This window comes from Mytilus edulis, chromosome 7 (assembly GCF_963676685.1).
Source record: "Mytilus edulis chromosome 7, xbMytEdul2.2, whole genome shotgun sequence".
Lineage (NCBI taxonomy): Eukaryota > Metazoa > Mollusca > Bivalvia > Mytilida > Mytilidae > Mytilus > Mytilus edulis.
Window position 1 is genome coordinate 77,490,821 of NC_092350.1, and position 24,472 is coordinate 77,515,292.

At 30.8% G+C, this 24,472-nt stretch overlaps 1 protein-coding gene and 1 long non-coding RNA gene across 12 annotated transcripts in view; one reads left to right on the forward strand and one right to left on the reverse strand.

Annotated features, from left to right (window-relative positions):
* LOC139482270 (soluble guanylate cyclase 88E-like) overlaps window positions 1-24,472 on the reverse strand; it is a 240,323-nt gene that overhangs the window by 156,675 nt on the left and 59,176 nt on the right. For 4 of the 11 annotated variants that reach the window (XM_071266062.1, XM_071266063.1, XM_071266053.1 and 1 more), the window contains exon 1: window positions 4,213-4,335. The exons of 6 other annotated variants lie outside the window; for them this stretch is intronic. The gene's annotated coding sequence lies outside the window, so the exon portion shown is untranslated. Of the gene's footprint in view, window positions 1-4,212; window positions 4,336-24,472 lie in introns of those variants that run through there. One more of the 11 variants, XM_071266055.1, reaches the window with a different exon arrangement.
* LOC139482272 (uncharacterized) lies at window positions 19-23,351 on the forward strand. Its single transcript, XR_011654817.1, has 4 exons — window positions 19-227; window positions 4,771-4,913; window positions 16,888-16,982; window positions 23,077-23,351. It is a non-coding gene; the product is annotated as an uncharacterized lncRNA (long non-coding RNA).

Sequence of the window (24,472 nt, forward strand, 5' to 3'; positions counted from 1 at the left end):
CTTATTTTGTAGTAGTTCTCCTCATGACTAGTGCACAGCAGTGAGGGACTTTCACATCACAACAATGCAGAGGTCATCAAGGGGAGATCATTAAGAACTAGCTACAGTACAGATATTATTAGATAACACCAATAGTGATTCTCCTCATGACTAATGCACAGCAGCTAGAATTGATATTGCTACCGTGCAAGATGCATCAAGGGACAATAGTCTAGAACTCACTATAGGTGAAAAAAAATTTAAAAAGTTCAAATTACAAGTAGTAAATGGAGATAAATCCAATGGGAGGGGGGTGAGTCTCTTTGAACTCATGTTTTGTAGGGAATACAACTATATGTTTCCGGCAATGTATGTATATTGTTTTGTCCTCTTATATCATTGTTGAATAAATGTTCAATTCCAGATCGTCCAGTTATAAAACAAAAAAGTGACAGAGAGAAAAGAGAAGTTTTAGGGCATGGACATTTTTGCAGTGACTAATGGATAACGTAATGGTTAATTTCGGAAAGTCTATTTAACATAAATGCTGCAATTAAAATATGTGCATTCAGCGTTCGTTCAACAAACTCGTTAAACTCAGATATATGTAAAATTACTTTGTACACCTGAGTGGTCAACAATAATAGAGATAACTGAGATAAATGAGTTATTGTCTTTAAATGTAAAAGAAAGCTCTTTATAACTTTAAAATGTAGACTAATTTTAGTTTGGTGAATTGAAATTATCTACAAACACAGTAACTATTATTACATATCACTTTAAAATGAAAAATTCGTCTGGTATTACAAGTAAGACTTTCTCCATGTAGTAACATTTTGGTATATTTTTAATTGCATATTGGTTCATAGTGGTCTGAAAGACATATCACTTTTGTGATAATTGCTCTTTCGAATCGCGTATTATTTTACCAACTAATATGTTTAAGATAAATCCGTCCCTATTTTATAGTCTCTGCGTCAATATTTTGTTCGATTCTATTTGATCACGATAGATTAATGAAGTGTTTTACTGTCGTTAATTATAAAACAGAGTACAATATATTACACCTTAAAATGACGTATACGTAAAATAAAAATCCGTTTTCCTGACAGCATCTAACAAAATCCGTAATTATTCCAAAATTAGTCTAGAATGTTGCTATTCCAGTCTAAAAAAGAGTGCAAATGACGTAATTGATAAATGTTTTTGTGCAAATGAGAGTTTGGATGTTTTAAATAAATTTATGAAATCTAATATTACATGGTAAATCACGTTTGTAGTTTATATTTTCTCAGTGACATGAGTAAATTATTTAGCAGACTATTTAGCAAATATAATTTAAAGAAAACACATCATTGCACATGTTTTATAAGAATATGTTATATATTATTCATCTTTGAAAGTCGCTTTAAAATTACTGGTAGACAACACAAAATTGTAACCTTGAAAATTTCAAAACATTTCCAGTCAATAATGTCATCGTTTTTCGAATCTAGTTTATATCTTTATCTAATTATGTGTTTATCAAAGACATAATTGTACGGGTAGGACATGAATTGGAAAATATCATGTGTGGTTTTTTTCTCAAAGTATTCCTGGTTTCAATCCATTGAAGATATACCGGATCAATTTCACTGATACAGCAGATCAGCCTATCTATATTAGCTTTCAAAAAAACTTACATCAAACAGTATTGACTAAATACCCACATTATAAGATGAATGTTTCGTGTAAAGCTATTTAAAGGAAAAGAATGTCAACATTGAAAGTGAAACAAAGGCTTTTTGACTTGGTTCGATTCACAAAAAAAATCATTCTTCTACAGGTGAAAACGCTGATAAACATACATTTTTTAATCTATAATTCGAAATTAAACAGACAAAGAAAATTCCAAATGTTTAATCTATTTATATCTATATGTCTGTTCACATTGTCATCGGAGGACTTTGGCGGTCAACTCGATAGTTATTTTGAGGGCGTCTAGATTAAAATACACACGAAACGAAGCTACATTTCATCGAGCCCATGCCCGTAAATTGTTTATTTTTTTTATAATTTGGATGAATGTTTAACATTGTTATAAATCAAATATGAAAAATTAATTCCAATCGGTGAACATAAATTTGAAAGCTAGTGCCCCTTTACAGTCGATGTTTGGCATATTCCAATAAGATAGTAAACAGACATCACAAAATACTCATATATTTAAAACAAGAAGCACGTTGATACTTAACAGAAATATTCAAATTGATTGTAAGAGGAAATTATATCAGAAGGAGCAGTTCTGTACGCAATTTATTTCATGTTAGTCCAACCAATACATATCTTACAAAACCAGAATTTTTTGAAAAAGTCTAATGATCCAAAATACCTTCAATGACATGTACATCTAAAAAATATGTGGATTACAATTGGTACCTATTTAACTGATGACAAATCATTTATGTATCGCCTTATAACATTCGAATGCCACTAATGTACAATGTAAAACTTTCATACTATGAGTATTTAATTTCATGTAAAACATATACAGTCGGAAATGGCTTTAAGAAAAACAACTGTGAATGCTGTTTCATCTGACTAGTTTCGATAGTATGATGTTATTATCTAGACCTCAGCAAGAGTATTAAATAAAATATGTTTTCATCCATACAGTCTTTACATTCAAAGAAGCTAATGAAAAAGAAATATCATTGATGTACTGTAGTTGTTTATTCAATGAAAAGTATGTATAAATAACATTTATCTTGAAACATCAAACACAGATTTTAAGTGCATATATCATATTCTAGATTTTAGTAACATATTTTTTGTGAGGTTGGTTTTAGTTTTCTGTGCTGTGTTTTGTATACTGTCCTTTCTCACTTTGTCAGTTTTCGACTTATGAGTGTGATTATGACCTTGGTATGATTATCTATCGCTTCTGTTTTATGGTTCTAGGTATGATATTTACAAAATATGTACTGTTTAAGCTATGGGCACTAGTTACGAGATATCCAAAAAAAAATAGAATATGAACTCGTTTGGTTCAATCAATAATAAAATAACAAGTGAAACTGTGTGCTACTACTCAACTCAAGTTTTCAACTTGGATATCATGTGTAAAATACAAGTGAACGGTAAACAGTCATTTGTTGAGTGATGAATCTGAAAACGCATCAAACAGTATAACTGACTTATAAACCCTGAAAAACCAAACTTCAGAAATGCTTATAATGTAGTTCCTTAGAAAGATGCGACAAAAATATTCATGAGACGAACCGAATGATGGATGGATTGACAGATAGAGGTAAAACAGTGTACCCCACTTTTATGCGGGGTATAATAAAGAAATGATAATTCGTTTTTCATCAGCCAATTTTGTTCAATATTGTCAAAATATGCAAAGAAATATCGCTGATAAATTATTCACTTGCAAGTGAATAATTCGACCTCATTCAATCCGTATTCATGTGACCTTTTAATTCAACCAATTTTCTAAATATTGGTTACGTATTCATACTTCGTGTTCAGCCATTAAAAAGAAAAGAATGTCAATATTGACAGTGAAACAAAGGTGAACCATACCGTTGTCTGATTCGATTCATAAAAAAAATCTTTCTTATATATATTTGGTAAAGACATTAATTTATTAACTTTTTTAAAACCTATATCATGAAATCAAACAGACCTATAAATATCTAATGGCACGAGGTCCCTATCTATTTTACATTTATTTTTATTTTTACATCGGGCTATGTCGGCAGTATTTGGATGTTATCTCGATAGTTCATAAAATGGCGTCTAGACTAAAATACACACGAAATTCCGATACATAATTTATTATCGAGTACATGCTTTGTTAACTGTTTATTTCAGACCAAGTGTAATTTTTATATATACGTTTGAGTATGTTATAAATCAAATATAAAAATAGTCAAATCGGTGAACATGAATTTGACAGCTAGTTTAACTTTAAATTAAGAAGCAAATAATCTTCATTTTCTTAAAGAAAAAACACACGAAACAGAGGTTGTTATCCTGACAAAATTAAGTCGATGACACCCTTTTTCTGCCAATTAATTGCCTTCCCAAAAACATGAAATACGTTGTCATAATACTGTTCTATGTATATATCCTTATATCATATTGTATTATAAGCATAATCTTTAACATAATCGATCTCGCTCACATGTTTTAGGTAAAATTAGAATGATCTCATAATAATCTTTAAAAAACTTAAGTTATGCTCACCTACTGGTGCTTCTTTAAATTTTATAATATTTTTCGCCTTTTACACTTTAAATTACTTCAATTCAGTGCAAAATAATATACAAGAAATGAAGACGTATAATGAAACCTAATCCTAAGCGCAAATGCATGAACGCACTTGTAAATGTTCAGATGGTGAAGGCCATATATAAGATGATACTTTGTTTAATTATTGTGTAAGATTGTTGGTTGAGAGACATTTCTGCTGAATAAATATAGCGAAACTTATCATACTATATTTAAGTGTTTACCTAACATTATTGGGAGATCACGCACATGACATTTTCTAAATGATGCACTTCAATGCACAAATTAAAAGTAAGCAAGGGGAAATAGTTTACCCTTCAATAAACAAATTGTAGCTATTAATCATTTCCGTACCATTTTATTTTTTCCTGCTTTATTAGACACAGAAGTCTATTACCCTTAAGACTTGACAATAATAATTGCAGATATATTGTTCTGTTCACAAATTTACTGAAATTCTATGGCTTCGGTAATATGAAGAAAAACTTACTTATTTATTTTCTATTTAACAAGAACATATCAGAAAGATGATGTGGGAGGATCATCAGATGAAGAAGCATCAAAACAACGTTCACAATAGATCTTAAAGAAGTCCATCAGATATAACAAGCTCTAAGTCACTCTAGTATACAAAAGTATTAAAACACAAGTATTCTGTGAGTATTGCATAGCTATACATAGTTCCTAACGGTTGTATTTGAACACAGTTCTAACTTGATCTACAATTTGTCATGCTGTAACTATATAGCAAATATCAAGTCAATATCTTAAAAGCATGACGAAAAAATGTGTTGAAAACTGACTATTTAAGTGACTTTTTTAAGTCCAAGACAAATCTGAAAAAAACATATTCAAACCGACACAAAAATTCAAACTTAAACTGTAACTGGTTAAAATCAAATCAATAAAAAATCAAATTCCTATTAACAAATCAGTATCTTCAAGAATGACAACAAATAGTGCGGAAAACTGATTATTTTAGTGAATTTTAAATCAAAGGACCATAACTCTGCACAAAATCTCCAGACAGGAACAAAAATCTCGAACACTTGTCACGATAAAACAATAGAGCAATATCAATTCAATATCTTCAAGCATGAAGAAAAAAGTATGGAAAACTGATTTGCCGTACTGACGGATGGACGAAGTGCAAACCTCAAGTCCCCTTTGACTTCGTTTGTAGGGGACGTAAAGTGATAAACACTGTCAAACCCTTTCATCAACACAAAATGCTAAAACAGTGACAAAAATCACCAAGATTTGACAAAAGACAACTGCCATGTATCAAGGTTTAACTAGTGTTTTGAGTTATCAACCTTCTCCCTATTAAACATTTATCCGTGGACTAACTAAATGTCCATGAAATAACGCATAATTACAAAAAAAACTTAGTTCTAGGATGACGGTATAATATAATCGTAAAACAATAAAAGAATGCCGTTCCAATATTCCCCGCGGATATTATCGAGTGCAAAATAACATTTCTTATCGCTTGTATTACATTCATTTTTTCAATGAATACTTATGAAATTTTTTTTAATACCATAAATAAATAATGTGGAAATGTTTTTTCGTGCGAAATATATAACATATAAGTATAAAAATCATTAATATGTATGCACACGTACCGCAAAGTTGTGTGTACGAATGAATATTTCATTTATATTATGGGTATTAAATAAGTGTAAAGCCCCAGTCACACTGTCATGTTTCCAGAGCTACGTTTTACTACGTTTTGAAAGCGTTTCGAAACGGGAATATACGTTACGAAGCGTATCAAAACGTAGTGATCCTTTGTTCAAAACGGGACCTGCCCCATATGTTTTGAAAATTCAACGACAAACGTAGCGAAAATTGAAACGAAGTAGAAACCTAGTAAATACGTATCAAAGCTTAGCGGAACATAACAAAACGTGCTTACTACGTATAAAGTTCTACCAGTATTTTAAAATAAAGGTTAAAAAAATGATGTTTTTAACTACAGACCTATTGCAATTTTACCATTACTATCTAAGATCCTTGCGCGACACGTTTTTAAACAAATATAATCTTTTGTATGTCATGCAATCAGGCTTTCGTGCAAACCATTCCTGTCAAACTGCTATGACTTCTTTGTTAGCTAAATGGTGAAAATCATTGATAAAGGAAATTTAGTAGGGGCAGTATTTTTAGATCTGTGTAAAGCTTTTGATCTTCTGAATTATAAACTGCTCCTTCAAAAATTACAAAAATATAAATATTCTTATAATTCAATTCTTTGGTTTACTTCGTATTGAGCTGATAGTCGTATCAATTTCAAATACTTTTCCAGATGTATCCACATTAAAAGCAGGTGTACCTCAAGGGTCCGTTGTAGGTCCTATATTATTCTTAATATTATTCTTAATATTTATTAATGATTTGCCTTTGTGTAATCCTAATCATAATCTTGATCTTTTGCTGATAATAGCACTATTTTTGTAATTGAAAAAGACAAAAGATATATAAGTCAGACACTCACTGTTGTATTAGAAAATATTTGTCATTGGGTTATTGAAAACAAAATGTAAGTTAATGTGTCAAAAAGTAAGAAAATGTGTATAGGTTAAAAAAATGTCTGTGATGTGTAATGACACATTTAATGTGTCCATTAATGGCCAAAAGATTAATGAAAGTCACTATGAAAAGTCCTGGGTATTTTTGTTGAAAACACTCTTTCTTGGTATGATCAAATTAATCATATAATCAAAAAAGTTAATTCTTCATTAGCTTTATTAAAAAGAATCAAGAAATACTTGAATCACAATGCACGAATTCTATTTTACAAAGCGTGTATTCTTCCACATTTGGATTACTGTTGTCCAGTATGAGGAAACTGTAACAAGTTTTTAGTTGACAGTTTACCAAAATTGCAAAAAAGGGCAGCTAGAATTATTTTAAACGAACACGATATTCGTAAACCATCTATTGAACTGTTTAAGGAATCTGAAATTATTCCTGTTACTAAGAGAATACTTTACCACAAATCATTATTAATGTATAAATCAAAACATGCACTGGCACCAAAATATTTATCAAATCTTATTGTGTCTACAAGTAGTAAACAGTCATACAATACTCGACTTTCATTATCGGATAATTTTATTGTCCCTAAATCAAATACAGAACTATACAAATCAAGTTTTTCTTTTAGTGGTCCAAAAGTGTGGAACTCACTGTCCAGTGAAATTAAAAAATCAAAAAGTGTATCTGCATTCAAAAACTCTTACAAGTCATTTTATTTTTAAAATGTTAAATTTATAAGTTAAGCCACAATGTATACCATATGTGTTTTTGTTGTTGTTGTTATATTACTTTATGTACGTCTATTGTTCACATGTATGTAGTAGTAGATTCATTATGTTTTCTTCATATTGTTAACATTGTATGTAGATAGTCTTATTGAAAATTGGTTTAATCCAAATGAGTTACTCTCTTTAAATAAAGATATTATTATTATTATTATTATTATTATTATTATTATTATTATTATTCTTATTATTATTAATGCGTGCTGGAAACATGGGTCTTATATACGTACTAATACGTAACAAAACGTGATAAGAACGTAGCACTAACCTAGTAAAACCTAGCTTTCAAAATAACGGGAAATTTTTATTCAAAACGTAGTTGAAACGTAGTACTTTAAAGCGGAATAAAACGTGACAGTGTGACTGGGGCTTAAGGTGTACATATATGTCTGGCAGGTATCATATTATATAATTATGACCCGTTGAAAATCCAAAATTATCAACACGAGAAGGTTATTTCACTGAGGGCTCAGTTTTAACAGTAGAACTAGAAAGGCCTTTTGAAGCATTGAAAAAACGCTTACCTGACTTCTGTATCGAATCATTTTTAATTAGAATTAGAAGTTTAAGAGACTTTATGTTTGCAAACTTCGCACTTGTAACATTAAGTTTCCGATTAATACGGGGAAATAGAATAGAATTCCCGTAATTGAAAGAAGTAAGCTTGTCCTTGAAATAAGTAGCATTGCATAGTTTTTTGTAGCAAGGCTGGTTTTATTGAAATAAGAAATGTATACATTCTTAATTACTATAGGATCAACACAAATATCAACAAACCTTTTGAGAATGATCAAATGTAGCCACTTAAATTTATTGACTAACCTTTCTATTTCATCCCAAAAGTGGTGAAACTGCTACTTTCTTTTTAAATCATACTATATATCCATTATCATTTGATACTGTTCATGTGACCATGTGGTTATTCCAACTTTACAGATTGCACGGATTTTTTGCTAACGGGTCAATTTTTAGTTTTGTTAGAAATATTCATACTGTTTCATATTATGTAATTTATTCATTTCGCTTCTTTGTTATGTGTAAATATATATATATATGTATTTGTCGTTCCTGTTAGTCCGGATATCTACATCTGACTGTATTTTTAATAAACATCTCTAATAAATTTTTGATATAAATTTCACAACATTAATTTGAAAAAAATGATTTGGAGGGATTACAATGCAATATTCTATAAAAAAAAAAAAAGTCAATTAAAATCTAACCTAAGGCTTTCAAAAATAGTTGATTGGAACTGATTTTCGAATTTATTTAACTGATATAAATCTTTGAAATAGATATAGTAAAATTCTGGAAAGAACTGTACACGGGGAAGTACTCATATAACTAATGTTTATTAAAGAACATTATTCTTTTAAAATTACTTGATCGGCACTGAATTTCGAACTTGATCTAATAATATGAAAATGTTTGTCGTAAGAAATATATATACAAGTAAAACATCCTAATAAATATGTACACGTACAGAAAAGTTGTGTTAACGCATTCGGAAGAATATCTGTTCTGTTCTGGTCAGGTATGTACCTCCGTATTTATTCGGAGCACTCCACTTATCGGATGAGCAATTTGAAAATATTTACTTTAATAACTATAAAAGCGGATATCTTTATATTTTCAATATGATAGAGTATAATTCAAAAATAAAATTAGTTAAAGTGAATAAAATAAGGGTTTATATTGTCTTTGGTTCGTTAAAATATTAAAAGATATTAATAAAAAAATTAGTTTGTACACAGCAAAAATTATGGCAATATGATTCAACATTTTGCTGGAAAATATGAATGTCTGCTCAAATCCAATCTATAACAAAAATCGAATTACAGAAGTTTGTCTACCATGGTTTGCACTGTACTATTATTAGAATAGTAGAATAGACTGATATTCAAATGGATGAAAAATATATATGCATTTAACTGTCATATACAAACAATAATATTATATAATATATACATGACAACAAACCAGAGTATACTGATTTTTGTATCACTACAATATAATAGTTGTCACGGTGACGTTGAATTCAATGCCATATTTCATCATCCACGCACAAATTTGTCTCAGAAAAAAATATGCATTTCTACATTTATCCAACTTTCAGGTAAAGAGATGTGATTTTTTTCTGAGCCAAGTGCTTGTGACCATCCAAACAAGTCATCCGATGTTCAGTACTTCAGCACTTTGAATTTTTATGTTAGAGAAGTCAATTACCTTTCTTTTCTATATATTGATTATGTCTTTCAAATTGATTTATAGCTATTTGTATCTGTTTATCTGTTTGGTTCTTTGGAAACATTGAAAGGCAACACTATATGTTCATTAGATGCATTAGATGCGTTTATTGGAAATCTTTATTTTCACAGGAGTAAACTCTTGTTGATATTAATAGTTAAAAAATAAACTCATCATAGATACCAGGATTACATTTTTAATATACGCCAGACGCGCGTTTCGTCTACAAAAGACTCATCAGTGACGCTCGAATCCAAAAAAGTTTAAAAGGCCAAATAAATACTAAGTTGAAGGGCATTGAGGACCAAAATTCCTAAAAGTTTTGCCTAATCCAGCTTAAGTAATCTATGCCTGAGGTAGAAAAGCCTTAGTATTTCAAAAATTTTAAATTTTGTAAACAGTTAATTTATAAATATAACTATATCAATGATAATTCATGTCAGCACAAAAAAGTGCTGACTACTGGGCTGGTGATACCCTCGGGGAAATAAATCTCCACCAGCAGTGGCATCGACCCAGTGGTTGTAAATAAACTTACATAGATACCAGGACTTAATTTTGTATATATATTGTAGTTTTGATTGATTGATTGATTGATTGATTGATTGATTGGTCGATTGATTGAATGATTGTTGGTTATTAGCTATATTTGCTTTATCATGGGGGTCAATTTTAAATAATGAAGAAAACCAGAGTGCCTGGCAAAAATCAACAACCTTCTATGATGTTTCGATCGCACAACGCAAACTACTTGACTAACGAAGCCCCTAGTTAGCTAGAAACGTGTATGTTGGGTAGTTAGGAATAATGCAGAAACAAACAAGAATGTAGGTTAGTTCAACATTAACCATAATAACGTGGGTTGCAAGCAAATCCAACATAATCAACGAACTCAATTTTACTGACAGATAAAGAGCTCTAGCAATTATAGTTATCTGTATTACAGGTGAAAACTTCTCTTTGAAGTGATTATTTTTGAACGCTGTTTGTTGTCTTGTCTACTTGTTACATAATACAGGGGAAAACTATTATCTTATAAATCTACTATATCTTGTACTCTGCGTATTTATGTAATGACTTGTTAACCGTAAACTTAATGATTGAATTGATCACTTAACTTTTTGGTTTTATCATCGTAATCATCGTTATATTTTATATTTTCAATGCAAAAGTGTGTACTCATATCGATGTATTACAGCTTTGCGTCTGATATAGAATTATAGCTCTAGATTGTAAGTATTCATGATTAAACAGGACAGTACCAAACAACACATATAGCCAAAAGTAAAATCACAAAAATACTCCGAGGAAAATTCATAACGGAAAGTCCCTTATCCAATAGAAAAATCAAATGATAAAACAAATCAAACGAATAGGCAACAACATCTAGATAGCAACAAATAATCTTCAACAATAGACAGGTTTCACGGCCGGCACTCGGCTAACCGAGAGATTGGTCGGTTAATCTATATTGAGTATACGGCTATATCGGCGGTTGGTCTGTTAATCAGGTTGGCTAAAGTCTGTTAATCAGGTGTTATCGAGAAAATCATTGCACGTTCAGTATGTTTCATTGTATAACTTTTTAAATATACTTTTATCATAAAAATTATTTATGTCTGACAAAACAATTCAATGTACTGAATCCAGTGGTGTAATTATTTTTTTTCTAGCTTCGATAAACGATCTATAAAATGAAAAGGCGGATTACTCATCAATAAATTTATACACATTTTACACACACAAAATGTACACAAAATGACACGTTGGTTGAATTTACTTGTGTGCAATATTTTGAACGTCGAAAAAAGACAGCCATTATGTGCGTTAACCATATTAATATCATTGTGTGAACAATCTACACGAAAATCTGTATTTTGGTGACATTAATCAATTTTTATTTAAAACCTGGTCTGTTAATGGGTCGGATGTATAAAACCCGGTCTGTTAATTGGTCTGTTAAGAGTTATGAATGACAATAAAAGTATAATTTTATTGCTATATGGGGTATTATCGGATCAAATGGGTAGGCTCAAGACGAGTGGCTAAAATATACGGAAACAACACATAAACAATGAAACATAAATAAACGGTAACAACACATGAACAATGAACAATTAAGACAATGGTAATTGAAAATTGATAAAAATGGTTTCAAAAAGTGTAATATTAAAGCAATATCAATTTCATCCAAGAATAGTCGCATATATCATGTGGGTTCTGTTTAATTGTCATGAATGACACCAATTTGTCATCTACATTGGTAACCAGCTGTATATAATTCAGAGATAAACGTCGTAATGTAACCAAACAACAGTAAGTAAAATATATTGAGATGCTAGAATAGAGAAAGAATAATGAGTAAAATAAATAAAATCTAGGGAATAGTTATCAAAAGTACCAGGATTATAAAAGTGACTAACAAATTTAAAGAATACAGAAATAAACAACACCCCCAATCTAGACCCTCATGGTATACACGAAAATCTGGATGGAGACGCATAATATAGATTAATATATAAGGACAGTAGAGAGTGATGCATTGCTAAAAAAACAGAGAAAAAAATTATTATTATTTAAGAATACAGACATGAAACATCCCTGGGTGTTGAAACAGTAACGGATTGCGATGTTCTCAAATTGGTGATAAGTGCTAGCCGTTTACATGCGGACAACTGCAGTTCCTCTGTATTTATGTAGAAAGTAACTAAACGGAATTCGCTCCTTTCCATTTACTTCTTTAGAATGATTTGTAAAAAAAACTTATGATGAAGTAATAGAAGAAAAGAATCAATTGGATGATGCTGACGAATTAGGGTTTAACGTCCAGTGACAAATAGCATGTGCATAGACAATTTCAGTCGGATTTTAGAACGTGCTACTTTGAACAGACACATAAATTCATGCATATTCCAGTGGCCATATTCACGCTATATTGAAGTGACACACCCTTCAATAAAATGCAAAGAAAATCAAATTCAAAATGCTCTTACTAGAAGGATACTGTTGCACCGTATTGTCATGGTTTTTTTTACTCAAGAACATCTCATTCTTAATTCTTTTTCAATGGGAAAATATAAAGGTAGCAAAACTATTGTCGTGGCTAAATAACTCTTAACTGACACAATTTTAATTGTCCAACCCATTAACAGACTTTATTCACATATTTTCCCCTAAAACGTGCTATTATTCACGTTATTTTACAATTATGAAATATTTACTAATGCCAATTTTTTTTTGAACCAAAGTACTATTTTATGTCCTTTAAAAGATATTTAAAATTGTTTGTTTCGCCTTTTATTAAAAAAATTGCTATGCGTATAAGCATAAATACTGCATACTTGCGCGACGCCTTTTAGTTTTACTGAAAACTGCGCAGACTATGACATTTTTTTACAGGTGGAAAATGTTCTATGATATACATCATTTTGTCACACACTTTTCTTTTTTTGATTTGGTTCGTATAATTTGCCAAAAAATCTGTATATTTAACAGAGTTTAACATTAAATTGTGCATTTTACTCTTAACAGACGTATAACCAACCCGATTAACAGACCTACCGCCCATATAGCCGCATACTCAATATAGATTAACCGACCAAACTTTCGGTTAGCCGAGTGTCGGCCGTGGGTTTACTATACATCGCATGTATCACTGGGGTAAGGCTTAACAAAGCATACATTGATACAATGTACATTTATAAAAGATTCACACGGAAATCAAAAATTACTATCGAGAAAGGTGCATAAAACATGAAATTCGATTTGAAAAAATCGCTAAGATGACCGTTAATTATCATCAAAATATTTACAAGATGACCGTAATATATAACAAGGATGACCGTAATATATAACAAGGATGACCGTGATTGGTAAATAAACTCATCAAAGATACCAGGACTAAATATAGTATATACGCCAGACGCGCGTTTCGTCTACAAAAGACTCATCAGTGACGCTCGAATCCAAAAAAGTTAAAAAGGCCAAATAAAGTACGAAGTTGAAGAGCATTGAGGACCAAAATTCCTAAAAGTTTTGCCAAATACAGCTAAGGTAATCTACGCCTGAGGTAGAAAAGCCTTAGTATTTCAACAAATTCAAAAATTTGTAAACAGTAAATTTATAAATATAACCATATCAATGACAATTCATGTCAGCACAAAAAGTGCTGAATACTGGGCTTTTGAAAGCTTACCGTAACTTGTAAAGGATGACCGTACTTTATATAGGATGACTATAACTTTTAAAGGATGACCTTCAATTCTAAGAAATATCCAAATCTGTATGCATAGCTTTTTGTTGAGTTTGTCTCAATAGGGGCTCGGTTAGCGGATATAAATATGTTTCATCAATTTCTTTTTAACTATTTGCCGTATTTTGAGTTCATGACAATGATAGTAAATTGCATATTTCTCGTAAACAATGATTTTTTTTATAACGACGTTAAAATTTTACAATTTGACAATGAAACGACGAACTGTTAAAGCAACAAGAATGTGTCCCTAGTACACGGATGCCTCATCTATCATTTTCTATGTTCAGTGGACCTTGAACATAGGGTAAAACTGTAATTTGGCATTATAATTAGAAAGATCATAGCATAGGGAACATTTGTACTATGTTTCAGGTTTATTGGACTTCAACGTCATTAAAAACTTTCTCGACCAAAAACTTTAACCTGAAGCGGGACAGACGGACGAAAGAACAGACGAACGGACGCACATACCAGAAAACAGACTGCTCATAAATGGAGCATAAAAAAACATTAAATAAACATATGAATATCCGGTAATCGAGCCCATGTGTATGGTTTCAGAGGAAGCATATTAAAATCTTAATTTGTATTGATATATATATATATATATATATATATAAAACTTTTTTTTGGATAAATCTGTTGTAGAGGTGTCACTGGCTCAGACGTACTTATAAATATAATTATTTTCTGTGACTGTTTCTAACATTAATTTGTAGGATCCTTTATTAAAGATAATTGAGCTGATCTGTAAAAATAACATCTCCATGCCTTATATATCATGTACCCAGGTGGCCGTGTGGTCTAACGGGACGGCTAAAGTGCAGGCGATTTGGTGTCACGATATCTCAGTAGCATGGGTTCGAATCCCGGCGAGGGAAAAACAAAAAATTTGCCATACAAATTTACAGATTTAACATTGTTGGGTTGATGTTAAGACGAGTTGTATAACATTTTTTTGTATATACAAATTGACAAGGTTCCCCCTTGTGATACGCTATTCGTACAAGACTATTTTAAGGATCTATTTTGCTGGAGCTCACCTTCACTAGTTTGGTCGAAGTATTTTAAAAACATTTTCTGTTAATTTAGTTATTTTTACTTGCAAGACAAAATGGAAGACCAATCAAAGACAATATATATCAGTGGGTGTACATGCATTGGCATTTTTAAAAAGGTTAATTTATTATGTTATTAAAAGGAATCCCAGAAATAAAAAAATCTTTTGGCTTATAGTTAAAGTCTGTGCATGGCATTTGTTTTATTATACTTGTATGGTGTCATTTAATCGCGCTTTTGTTGCATGATTTCCCCACTTGTTCATGTGTTCATTTAAAAAAATTATAAAAAAAAAAATAATACCCTCTTTCGTTTAAAAAATACATATGGTGAACTATGTATTTGAAGCTCGTCTTATTTTCTTCTACCTATATGATAATGCTCTCTTATAAATACGTTTTATACAAACACGATTAATCATTTGATACAAAAATGTCGTAATTTTAATACGGATGTTTCTTAGAATTGACGGTCAACCTTTAAAAAATAACGGTCATCCTTTTACAAACTACGGTCATCTTTTAAACAATTACGGTCACCCTTGTTATGAATCGCTGATTCTGTTACGGTCATCTCGATTGATTTCGATTGTAATTAACGGTCATCTGAGCTATTTTTTCAAATCAAATTTCCTGTTTCATACACATTTCTCGGTAGTAATTTGTGATTTTCGTGTGAAACTTTTATAAATTTACATCAATGTATGCTTTTTAAAGAAAACACTTTAACAGCCAATACAGATACTGACCTAATTTTTCATTTGACATCTTGGAATGACCGTGAATGCAGTTACGGTCATCAGCCTTACAAAAAACTGTTGATTGATTGAAGAGAAGCTATCAACAATCTCGATATAAAACAAATTATCAAAATAGAACAGACAAAATATGACAAAAAAAAACAAACATTAACGAGGTACCAGACTTGAAACATACACAAGAAAAGAGGTATAATAATATTACCAAACAGTAGACTTTCAAAAAGTGCATAAAAGAACATGCAATAAAAACTAATGAATAAAAGTGCTTACAGCCCCAGTCACACTCATGTTTCAAGAGCTACGTTTTACTATGTTTTGAAAGCGTAGCTAAACAGGAATATACGTAACGAAGTGTATCCAAAAGTAGTGATCCTTCGTTTAAAATGGGACCTGTCCCGTATGTTTTGAAAATTTAACAACAAACTTAGCGAAAATTAAAACCTAGTAAATACGTTTCAAAGCTTAGCGGAACGTAACAAAACGTGCTAACTACGTACCGAAACGTATCAATGAGTGGTGGAAACGTAGGTCTACACGTGCTAATACGTCGCAAAACGTGATAAGAACGTAGCACAAACCTAGTTAAACCTAGCTTTCTAAATAACGGGGCATTTTTATTCCAAACATAGTTGAAACGTAGCATTTTAAAACGTAGTAAAACATGACAGTGTGACTGGGACTTAACTGTATACAGACAGTATTAAAAACAATAATATACCAACAAAAATAAACAATGTTATACTGTTTAACACAAAGTTCGAAGTTATAATCAGAGCAGCATTCTAAAATAATTTCCTCTTACGACTGACTTTGACTTTTGTAACATCTGTTTGTTTTACCTCTTTGAAAAATGCATACAAGAATAGTCTGACATGAACTTCTAATAGAACACAACTTGTCGTTAGCGTATCCAAAACCGATACGACAAAAAGATGCTAGCATAGATTTTGAATTTATATAAACTTCAATTTTTATTTCAGGTAGATATTGTCTTTTAGAACATGGGAGGTTTGGCAGAATTGATAAACACCTCTAGTTTGACTTCGATTTTCAACAAACTTATAGTAAGACAACGGTTTGTATGAAAAGTATAAAAAAAAGTTTCAACGTTTCTTTTGTACTTCAATATAAGGTGCTTTATATTGTCACTTTCTTTTAAAGCAAAGACTAACTTTTGCGGTAAATTCTTAATAAAGTTAGCTTTATAAATGATAGTATCGTTAAAAGCTTGATTCGGGAAAAACGTTTTAATACAATTCCTGCAGATGGTATCATACTTCTACAATAAATCTCAATATTTATATAAAACTAAGTAAAACAGCTGGATCAATTTGTGATATTGTGAGATACTTAAATCCCTGCTTCAAAGGTTTAGTAAACAATCTATAAGCATTGTGGCACCGTTAAAGTCCGCAATTCCTCTAAAGTTCACAACACCGCTAAAGTCCACAACAAATTACCGCTAAAGTCCATAACGCCGCTAAAGTCCACAAAATGACCTCCTCTAAAGTCCACAAGAAAACGCCGTTAAAGTTCTAACTAACAAGTTCCGCTAAAGTCCACAAAAAAGCACCGTTAAAGTCCAAACAGTTTTGTTTTACTCCCGTTTAGTCTAGATCTAATGAAAAGCATGGACTTTTGTTCTTGGAAAGTATTTCTTTTTAAGTTGAATTATATTTTTGATAAATGAAAAGATTACACTATCTAATTTTGATCCCCATCGGCATAAATCTGATCTTTGTATTGCGATTTTCTATCAATCAAACAGACAACATTTCTGAAAAGGGATATAGCTATGGTGCGCTTTTTGTATTCTTAAGTAAACATTTGTACATCCACAAGACACTCAAACATAGCGTTCTGTTAGGCTCCACAGCAGCCAAAAACGGTCCGTTTATCTAAAAATAGACTTTGAACCATAATTTTCTTGTTTGAAATCAACATATTGATACAGAATTCCACACATTCATGCATTTTGTAGTGTTTAGCAGATTTCCATCACTCATTGGTTTGCATGTTTGTTTTTTTTTTTTCTAAAAGGAAAATGTATTTGTTTCAGAATGCGTAAAAGATGAATTGAATAAATTATACGCGGATGCGGTTCTATATTGTGTATTAACCATGATGACAAGTATAAACAATTTTATTTCAACAATGCTACAGGATATACATTGTGTATGTTCCAGATAATATGAGTACGCGTACGGTCCGGACCGTATAAGTATACACGAACGCATGCTCGACCCGTATCAGTATAGTGACTATACTCGTACGGTCTAGGTACGAGCTCGACCTTACACGTGTATTTGGACCATATGAGTTGATTTGTCAAATATCAATAGTTAAAAAATGAAATAAAAACTTTAACAGAATACAAAAGTGGAGCTACATTATAACTTTATCAGTTAAGCTCCTGTATTGAAATTGAGTTCAAATGCTCGCTGAAATTGAAGTTATTGGAAGTACATGGGTCATTATAAAAAAAACATGCAAAACTATGTTATTGGGTCTTTTTAAGTCACAGACATGAAAATATATCAAAATAACACTTGAATATGTTAGATATGAATGTTTTGTGATGCACAATATACTGTTTACAGTGTGAAATGTTATAAAAACATCCTTATTGTTTTCTTAAACCCTTGAAGATAGCCAGAATTGACTGTTATTTTTTACTATAAATCCTTTCAGACTTGAAAAAGGACTATTATTCATATCATTTGTTATTATGATTTATCACTTTTTATTGCATTTTGATACATACAAACATTTTTTAATGATTTTGGGAGGTGTATGTTGGTTTTATAATAAAACTTTTCTCCAAAAGGAAATGTAACATTTTTTAAGTCACTGGTGTTACCAAAGGACAAATTAGTAGGATAAGAGTTATCTTTCGCAAGATTTGGGCATTTACAACAGTTTCTCCCTTAGCAATGTTACCTGTAAGCATTTTATGCAAAAGAAAACAAACAATTACATGTATGTTGAAGATTGAGTGAAAAAATCGTAAAAGTAAGTAAAGGTTATATCGGAATTGGGAATAGTGTCCATGGTGTACCCTTTATAAAAATCCTTTTTTGAATAGATTTCCTTAACTTTGAATAATGAAACATATTGATTATAGAAACATGCACCAGTAAAAACATATAGAATAGGGGAATGGAGCACTTATTTCGTAACTGAATCTTAAAATACACCTTAAATCATTGGTGGTACTGTCAATGGTGAGGACCATTTTGATAAAATAACACCATTGACCAGTTTAGTAACACCACTGAATATATCATGACAATCAGCATTGTTTTGTGTTTCTTACATGTTTAACCAGCTAAACATCATATTATTTATGAAAAACAATACTTATTTAACAATGTTTTAACAATATCATGTATTACATATACACAGTTTTCACAAACGGATGTATGCTGGTAACACCAATGACACTATTTAGTAACACTATTGACATTTCTAGTAATGGATGTTATGTTATATAATTTGAGATTTTTTAGCCTAAGAATTATTTTGTCATCTTTTTCTTTTGCTCGGTGATCTTGGCTTTGTATTCAGTACTTGATAAAGGTAAAATTTGAAATGTGATGTCATTGGTGATACTTTTGTGTCATTGGAGTTACTGACGGGTCAGTGTTGTTACTATATAAAAATGCGACATTTTTTTTTTTATCTTTATTCATAATTGAAAGTGTTTTTAGGTCGAGTACGAAGGATTAGGTATATTATTATCATTTAATCTTATACAATTCACATATATTCAGTTTAAGTGTATTTTTTAGTATTTACAACGGCCATAATTAAGACAATGTATTCTGAAATTTATGTTTAAATAGAATGCACAGCTATATGAATAATGTCAATAAGTGGTAATGTAAACCTAAACAACAAATTGGAACAGTTGTTTGATGTTAAACAGTAGTATTTAGTACCTAAATGTATGCTTTAAATTGGCAACACCATTGACAATATTCTTTCAAAGGATGACCTAAAATTGTTAAAATTGAAGAAACTCTTCATTTTTCCCATTGCATATTTCTGAATATCGTTGCTACTATATTATAGAATAGCGGGACACATTTAAATGTTTTAAACAATGACATAATTTTTCAAAATATTACCTCGTCGAAATTTGCACTTTTTTTATGATGACCCACATACGTATATATGTTTTTAAAATAGAATTATAATAGAAAAAAAACGTCAATCCAGTAAATGGTCAGAAGGATGTTTCAACTATAATTTGTTGTTATACATGTATATGTCGTGTACAAGTTGCGATTTTGTACAGGTTATAACATGTACAAAAATATCGTACATGTTATAACTTGTATAATTCTAAAATACAAGTTATAACATGTACAAAAGTACCTCGTACATGTTATAACCTGTACAAAATTTTGCTTAAAAATGGTTTTAACTTGTACAAATTTGAAAAGTAAAGATATGCTTCTATTATTGCAACAGATGTTATTAACCTCAATAAAGATTTTCATCACTTTTTGATTATTTATTTATGTTTGTGTGCTATTTTATTTTTTGATATAGTTAATGTTCACGGGTCGGTATTATGAAGCATTCCTAAAACCTGCCATACGATATATTAGGACATATCTTATGATCTTCTTATGACAATCTATAGACATATCTCAGAACTCGTCTTAAAGATGGCGTAGGATGATCTTAGCAAAAATAAACTTAAAGTTGTCACTGTATCGGTTGTGAAAAGGTTCAAGGATAAAATGGTGCATCATTGCTTAAAATCAATATATTGAAGTTTTAAACTCCTAATTATCCGTCAACCTACAAAGATTTAGCAAGAAAATGAGAATTGACAATAAGATAATAAATGAGTGTTATTTATATAAATAAATTTATGACTAATCCTAAGACCTTCATCAGACACCTCTCTTGTAGTCTAACTTTGAGACCAATTTTAAGAGCTGTTGTAATTTAGGAATACTTTGTGAAACCCGCTTAGAAGTGAGATATGTCATAAGACCATCCCAAGACATGTCTTAGTCCTAAGACAGCTTTATGAAACTGGTCCCAGAAGCATAGTTTTAATACTTTCTTTATACCATTTAAAACGCACATGCAGTCAACAAACACTATTCAGTATTCTAATCTGATGAATTATAATTGTGAGTATCCACCTTGAATGCAATAGTAAAATACTTTCATTCTAGATGACACTAAAAGACGTAAGAGGATAGCCAGGATAGATTTCTTTACAAATAAAATTGAGATTCGAAATAAGGATTGTGTCAAAGAGACAACAACCCGACCATAGAGAAGACAACAGCCAAAGACCGCCAATACCTGCTTTCAAAGTAGAGGATGTATATTTAAAACATGAAAATGACATTCGCCTCATGCAATGCTCTTATACTTTTTCAAAAAAATAATAACGTGAGGTATAAATAAGCCATGCTAAAGGCCAAACATGTTGAAGAGTAGATTCAATGATATTTATAATGAAGCGTGGTCAAATGAAAACAATTTCAGCTCTCTCTTGCTTTTACAGAGTAGGCATATGAGCCATTGCTTTAGTTTTTGCATGCTATAAAACGAGGGGTAGGAATATTACGCAAAATTTTAAGGCATTGATCTTAAAAATTTCAAAAAAAGGAAATGTGTACTTTAAGTAAATAGTGTCACACTTATGTAAGTCATGATGCACTGCATAAAACATACAATTACATAAAAACACATTATGCCAACATAAGTCACGAAGCATACATTTCTGAAACTTTGAGATTATTGTCCTCTAAAGAAAAAAAAACACGTTCTGGCCTATTGATTGTTATAACCTGTACAAAATCGCAACATGTACACGACATATATATCATCATTGTATCATGTAAATCTACGTTTTTCATTAAAAATATTTAGGGACTATTTCATGCCAGATTTTAATCAAAATTGGTACCAATGAAAGCAGAATTCTCATTAGTGTATTTGTTTATTTGGGAATATAATTATTTTGACGCGTTAATAATCAATTTCTCATGATATAGTACAAAGTTTATATTTAATCAAAAAGTTTGATTTGCATCAGCAGAAAAACAAATTAAAATAACCGAAGAAAATTATGACTTAATAAACAAATATCTATTCAGACAAATCTGCGTCTTTCAACAAATGGTTTGTGAAAATCCAACTGTATATACCGTCATATGTAGTTTTGAATATTTTTTTTAATGATTTTTACATTCACTGACCGATTGATTTGTGTGTTGAGAAATCCAGAACTAATAACAATATATGCAGATGAGCATTGGAGGGTGTGAGAATAGGATATAAAAGGCAATACGAACGTTCATCTTGCATTGAACCCGAACACCAACAATTGTGGAACTATCATATAATCATAATTATTGATAAAATGTACGTCACATCAAAGTTCATGATATCGCATTCAGAGTTAATCTCCTTTCTTTATTCTCTTTTAGGATACATTTTTTACATCGCGATGGCCGTGAGGGCATTTCGATGTATTGCTATCGCCTAGATTTCCATTACGTTACTTTCGTTTTGGGTTTGTAACCGATCTATTAACAAAATAAATACAAAAACATAAAGGAGTGCAAAAGTAACATTCCTTATCGTTTGTTATAAATACATCTCTTCAATGAATACTGACAAAAATATTTTTGTTTATAACATAAATAAATAATAAATTTTTTTTTCGTTAGATACATATGTATAAGTAAAAAATCATTGATAATATCTATGCACACGTACCGAAAATTGTTTAAACTTGGACGCATACCGGAGAATATCTCAAGAACGTTTTGGGGCAATCCCAGCAAGGACCGGTAACTCTGCATGGAAGTTTGTTTTTGCGGGAAAATATGAATTCTTTCTCATATCCAATCTTTTAGAAATCGAATTTTTACCGAAGAATGTCCACCTTGCACTTGCACTGCACTTTTATAAGAATAGAAGAATACAATGATGAACCAATGGATGATAATTATATATACATGTAACTGTTATATTAATATAATATTAATCACCAAACCAGTGTATACTGACTAATTTATATCACTACTATATAATAGTTATTACGGTGAGGTTGATTTTCCTATCTTTTATTCATCATCCACGTACAAACTTGTCTTAGATTTTTTTTTATCTCTGTATATTAACCTCAGTTTCAGGTATAGAGATATGATTTTTCTAAGACAAGTGATTTTGACCATCCACAAGAACTTGCGGTCATCCGAAGCTCAGTATTTCAGTACTTTGATTAGTATTTTGAAAAGCCTAATGGAAGTCTTGTATGAAGATTTGAGCTGAAACTTTAACGAATTATAAACTTTCAAGGAATCATTATGTTAATGATTTTTTTAATACAATCTTATTGGTTATTGTATGACAGATTTAGTGTTTTGTGAGTTTATACATATTAAAATCTTTAAGTAATTTTGCATGACTTGTGATTAAAAACATTTTACCAAGTTAAATAGATTTTGTATGCATTTTTTTTTTATTGAAAACAAATACATAGTACACGGTACCCAGTACAAAGTACACACTTACACAGTATGGAAGCAGTCAATATAAAAATAAGGAGATGTGGTATGATTGCCAATGGGACAACTATCCACCAAAGTTCAAATGAAGTGAGTGTTAGGAATACGACAACAATTTGTTGTTTTTATAAGAGAGTGCCAATGGCGTACAAGGGCAGTAAGTAAGTAAGTAAGTTAGTAAATAAGGGAGTGCGGTCAATTACGAAGTAGTTGATAAGGATAAGAGTCGAACACATTTGCCTTAACCGGGATTCATCAAATTTACAACATCATTGTTAACATCCTTGTGATTACTGTAGATATACCTCTTAAATCGCTCGGCAAACCAGGCCTCGGAAATAATTTAAATGATAAAAGAAATATATGGTATAATTGCCGATGAGACGATTCAATCTCAATCAGAGAATTTAACAACTATTTTAGATCACCGTACGTCCTTCAATAATGAGCAGAATCGATACTTCACGGAAAGCTATAAAAGGCCCGAAATAAAAAAAATAATGTTAAAAACAATTCAAACGAGAAAAGTAACGGCCTGAAATATTTACATAACAATAAACAAGAAAATAATATGACATACATAATACAAACGACAGCCAACGAGTTACATGTTCCTGACTTGGACAGGTACATACATAATGTGACGAAGTTAAACACATTACTGGCGCCAAACCCTTCCCTAACCTGGAATAAAATTAACGGTACCAATTTTCTTGCACCAGATGCGCATTTCGACAATACATGTCTCTTCAGTGATGCTCGTGGCCAAAATATTTAAAATCCAAAGCTTATATAATCATGGACCTGGAACAGTGTTGAAACAGTACAACACATACACTATTACTATTGTGCCAAAGTTTGCGTAAATTCATTATAAGTCAAAACCTAATCAATATCCTATAAACTGATATAAGTATGATGCAAGTAATACTTATATTTCCACTTTGGTCTCCAGAAGAGTATTCTATTTATTGTTGAGTTGATGTCTCATTGAAATGTACTCAAATCAGATTTT